The sequence below is a fragment of the Petaurus breviceps genome, unplaced genomic scaffold, assembly GCF_028583685.1.
Source record: "Petaurus breviceps papuanus isolate PSGF00001 unplaced genomic scaffold, PetGlider_PUasm1.0 115, whole genome shotgun sequence".
NCBI lineage: Eukaryota > Metazoa > Chordata > Mammalia > Diprotodontia > Petauridae > Petaurus > Petaurus breviceps.
This window is the reverse complement of record NW_027185612.1, coordinates 29,092-34,608: the sequence shown is the minus strand read 5'-3', so window position 1 is coordinate 34,608 and position 5,517 is coordinate 29,092.

Here is a 5,517-nt window from a genome sequence, read left to right as displayed (position 1 = left end):
TGTTAAAGAAAAAAGGCTCTCAACTTAGCAATATAATTACCATCAATCAATCAACAAACATTAATTAAGCACTATTTTCCAGGTACCACACGGTGTTAAGCAGTGAAGATAGAAAAAAAGATAAAAATAGTTTCAGCCCTCAAGGAGCTTACACACTAATGGTAGAGCTATATAAATAATTAGGTTTATTTAGTCCAACATACTAAGTAGATGGAAGGTAACCTTTGAGGGGAAGGACTAGCAGCTGAGTGGGGTGTAGCAGGAAAGACCTGCAGAAGGTGGTATTTGTATTGTCTTGAAGGAAGTCAGGAATTCAAAGAGATTGAGGTAAGGAGTGAGAGAATTTCAGGCATGTATACATTCTCTGGCAAGCAATGTCAATTCCTTTACATCCATGAAAGGAGCCTAACACTTAAACTTACAAAAATCCTAAATAGAAAACACATTTTTATACATATTATTGAGAGGAATATAGAACTACAAAGACTAGACACCATGGATCATTAACTAGTTAAATGAAACAACAAATTAGAAGTATAAAGATGAAAAGATACTGCATGAAATTTTTTAAAATTGCAACCTAAACTACTTAAATAAGCTGTCAGCCCTCAAAATCTGATAAAAGTTATAGACAGACTGTTACTATCAATGTTCTTAGAGATCTTAAGAGATCTGTATGAGATACAGAGATGGCCACAATCTGGCCAGAAGACCTCTGAGTATATCTCAGCCCTCAAATATGATCTTGCCAAGCCAGGGACAGGACAATTAAGACTGATACTAGTCTACATGCCATGTTAATTGGCAAAACATTATGCAGAACACAGAATTATGAATACTCCTGCCTCTCAAAAAATGAAAGAGGAAGAGGGGAAAATGAATCTGTGAACAAGCACAAGACCCAAATAAGTTAGATGAACACAAGACCATTTACAGATGAAACTGGAAAGACAATAAATACCCACAAAATAGAACAAGTCTGCCAGTGTTTGCATAGCTCTCTATACCCATCATTACAGTATTCTTCAGTAACCCAGTGCACTAAATGAGGAAGGGGAAATGGCAGCTAGGAAGATGAAGCTATGGCTTAGCTTGAGGAAATACACACCTAAAAAACTGTGCCAGAGGTGATAAAACTTTAAAGTAACACAAAGATCAATTTTCAAGACTTTTCAAAGGGAAAAATTCCAAAAGAATATAAAAGATAGCAGATGGTATTATTGCCACAAATTGATGATAGAGAAGAACCTAGTAACTACAAATTCACATAATTTTTCTCATTTAAAAATTATTTTAAAGAATGGGATATGTATACATATATACAGATATGTATGTGTATAGACATATATATGATATCCTTCATAGTAACATGTGGGTGCAAAATGACTGAAAAAAGACGTGGACCAATCATATAGCATGCTTTACCAATAACAGATAGCTTAAATGTTGTATTAGTATCTACAATGTTAAAGACTTCCACTAAACTCTGTGAATGATTTATGAAAAGGTGTGGACAAGAACACCTCAGGGTGAGAAGGTATGGATGGTTTGCTACACTGGTGATCATCCATTTTTAATCAGATGATCCTGGATCCAAGGGACCTCAGAAACTATCTTATCATAGGATCATATACTTGGAGCTGAAGGAAATTTAGATACCATTGAATGTTCTGTCACCGTACACCGTACCACCTAGCAATAAGACTACTCACTTTAGGAAGGAGAAAACAAAGTCTCATAGTGACTTGCCCAGGGTCACAGTTAATACCGGAGCCGCCAGTTTCACTCCCTAAAATCGGTGTTTTCATTTAAAAGTTTTCTAAAAGATGGGATTCTTTCCCATCCAAAACGCCCCATTCCCCCCACCCCAAACCTGTCCCTTCTCTCCCGACTTGTTCTCCGGCATTCCCCACCCCTCCAGCTCCTTTTACTTCTTTCCTCTTTCTTGTTTTTAAGGGTTTTTAAGGGTTGTGCTGCATCTTGGAGCAGCTAAAAGTAACACCACATACCAGGTAAAGTGTGGGGAAATGGGGATGCCAGAAAGCCCAGGAGTCAAGAACCTTTTCTAAAAAAACAAAAAATTCAACTTTTTAAAAATATATTTATTTCGTTAAATATTTCCCAATTGTATATTAATTTTTTGAACATTTATTGTCGAAATTTTGAGTTTCAAATTCTCTCTGTCTCCCCCCCCCCTTCCACTTTCCCCCGCAAGCGATCTGATATTGATTATACAAGTGAAGGAAAGTCAAGAGCCTTTTGATTTTGGAAATGATGACAGCCTAAAAATCAAGTCCGAGAACCCCCTTTCGCTAAGGTCCAAGCACCTAGAGCTTCCAGCCATCCCTCTCGGCGTCGGTTTCCACCCAAGCATCACCACAGCCGCCTCCACAGGCCCCAAGGTCAAAGCTGCTCCCAAGGAAGGCGGAGCCCGGAGCAGCTCACACCTGGGCACTAGGAGGGACCAGCAGGTTCAGCACCTTCAGGGGCCCCAAGGCACAACACCGAGACTCCCTAGGGTCACCCGGGCCCCCTCCCTCCGCGTGCGCAGGGAAGGTGAGGGGGGTCTCTCACCGGAGCAGGAGCCGCCTCGGCCATTGCCCTCCGTCTCCTTCCCAGGTCCCGGGAAGCAGCCGCTTCTCCCGCTCCTCCTCCTCCCTCCCCCCACCCCTGGCTACGCTCCTCAGTCAGTGTCAGCCCGAGTACTGGTCCCTCCTACGTCCGCGCTCCCCTCCCCCCTCTCCGGGTCCAGGCTGGTGAGGGCTACGCCAGAAAAACGAGCCGTAGACCTGTTCCCTCTGCCCCAGCCTCTTCCGCGGGTCCGCTCGGCGCAGCCGCAGACCCTCCCTCCGCACTGCCTCTGGCTGCAGCAGTCTGTTGCCAGAGATGCCCGCGGGGCATTCTGAGAATCTACTTGTCCGGCTCCCTCATCTCTCCACTCCGCCCCAAGCCTCGGGAAAGCTCCTGCAGCGCCTCCCGCAGGTCCGAGGAGTAAATGGACATCTGGGGCCGCATCTCATGTCCAGGACCAAGAAACGTCGAGGAAGCCAGATTCAGGCGCAAGAATGGGCTTGGTTTGTGAAAAAACCGGGAGCAAACCTGACAGAAATGCAGGGAAAGTGAAACGGCTCGTGGGAAGAGTAGGTGGGGCCAATAACAAAGAGACTTTGGCCTTTTATCTTTAGGGGCTGGAGAGCCATTGAAGGTTTTTAGGCCAGAGGGTGGCATGGCAAGTTATGTTTTGAGAACGTGATTCTGGCAGCAGTGATGGGTGGGGGAGGAAGGGCTAAGGTGAGGGAGAACAGGAGACAGAGACCTTCATTTAGAGAACCCATTTGGGGTTTTCTTGGCAAAGATACAGGAGTGGTTTGCCATTTCCTTCTCCAGATCATTTTACAGATGAGGAAACTGAGGCAAACAGGGTTAGGTGACTTACCAAAGGGTCATAGAGCTAGTAAGTGTCTGAGATCATATTTGAACTCAGGAACGTGAGTCTTCCTGATTCCAGGCTTCTAGCTCTATACACTGCACCACCTGGCTGCCCAGAACACCCACTTAGAAGAAATTAAGAGGAGATGGTGTGATGAGAGAGGCTGGTTAAGGGTAATGGCAGTAGGAGTGGAAAAGGACAGATGCCGGAGGCAATACAAAGGAAGAATCAGCTGTTACTTAGCAAATGGTTGGATTTTACAGAGGGAGGCAGGGGAAGTTAAGGGTGACTGCAAGACGTAAAACCTAGGTGACCAGAACAATGATGCTATAACTAACTGAAATGAATGAGAGTAGAGGAACAAGTTTTGAGGGAAAAATGATGACTTCGATTCGAGTTCTTTGGCTCTTCCTACATCCTTTCTCCATATCATGAATCTGTGTTCTTTTCTAATTCCCTATTTGTTTTATTTTCTCTGAGTTCCCTATACCATACTTGAGAACAGGTTGTATTCTTTGTACTCTGCCTACTACACTTCCTCGTATGTGGTTAAAAGAACTCACAGAATCATGAAATGTTTGAACTGGAGTGAATTTTGGAGTTCTTTTAGCCTAATTACTCTTTTAAGTCTTATAATCCAGCTTCCTACTCAGCAATCACTTCAGCAACATCAGAGGCCATCTACCCTATCTCAACACTTCCAGTGAGGGGGAAATCACTATTTCACAAGGCAGCACAATCCATTTTTTAAAGTTCTTCCTTATATCAAGCTGAAATCCCTTGTAATTTCTACCATTAATTCTACCCAGTGTTTTCTAGCCTAATCCCCTAAAGCTAAACAAATTGTCAAATCCTTCCTTATGACTCCTTAAATTGTACAAAAACATTATGTCCCTTTTTTCCCTACCTCCATCTAAGATTGCCTATTGAAATCCTAATCATCCTTCAAGAACCTGCTACAATTCTACTTCCTGAAGTTGTTAGCATTGTAGTTAACAGGAAGTTAGGAACATCAGGGTCAGGAGGTAGAAGTGAAGTTAAAGTGAAATTGAGACTGAGTTGTCAGTACCATGACAAGGGACAGCTCCTAGCGACATGCTGCTGAGCTGTGTGGTATTATCAATATGGAAGTCCAGGGATGGCATGTAGTGGGGATGTCAGGAGCGAAAAGGCTGATGTTTGTGTCACTGGATTGTTAACTCAAAAGTAGTAACACCCAAGTGACTCTCTAGAATGTAAGAAAGATGAAATTACTTAGTTTACAGAAAGGAAATTTCTCTTTTATGGGTATGTTGTCATGTCTATCCTGGGGCGCTCACAGGAAAGCATCTGGTAATTGTGTCTGTGTTCCTTTTTATGGTGTCACATGGCAGTGCTTTTATTATCCTTGTGATGCAAGGGACCTGTGGTCCAGTTAATGCTTTTTGATGAGGTCTCCTGTCTTCTGTAGCAGATTACAACCTTAACTGTCTTTTTCCTCAAATCTTTCGCCTCTCCCTACCAGTTGATTCTTTCTTCAAACATGCTCAACTTTTCCCCATTCTTAAAAGACCTTCAATAGACCTATCATCCCCTCAAGTTCTTCTCCTATATCTTTCCTTCCTTTCTCAACCAAACTCCTTGGGGGGAAAAAACTGTCTATGTTCTGACTTACTTTCCTCTCCTCTCACTTTTCAACCATTTACAGTCTGGTTTTTTACCTTATCACCTAACGAAAACTTTCCTCTCCAAAGTTATCAGTGATCTTTTACTTCTGACATCTGATGATCTTTTCTCAGTTCTAATTCAGTCCCCAACCTGCTGCACACACAGGTTAAATGACTTGCCCAGAAACACACAGCTAGTATTTGAGGCTGGATTTGAACTCAGGTCTTCATGACATTCCCAATGCTCTATTCACTGTGCCACCTATCTGCCTGCATGGGGACCCAACTTTGAGTTTGTATGAATTGGAGTAGACCAGCACGGGTACAACATGTATATGACTCATCTCTCCCTTACAATACAAGGTCCTTGGCATCAGGAAGTATGTAATTTTTCATGTTTGTATTCCCAGCACCTATTGCAAATAATATATGCCTCACATA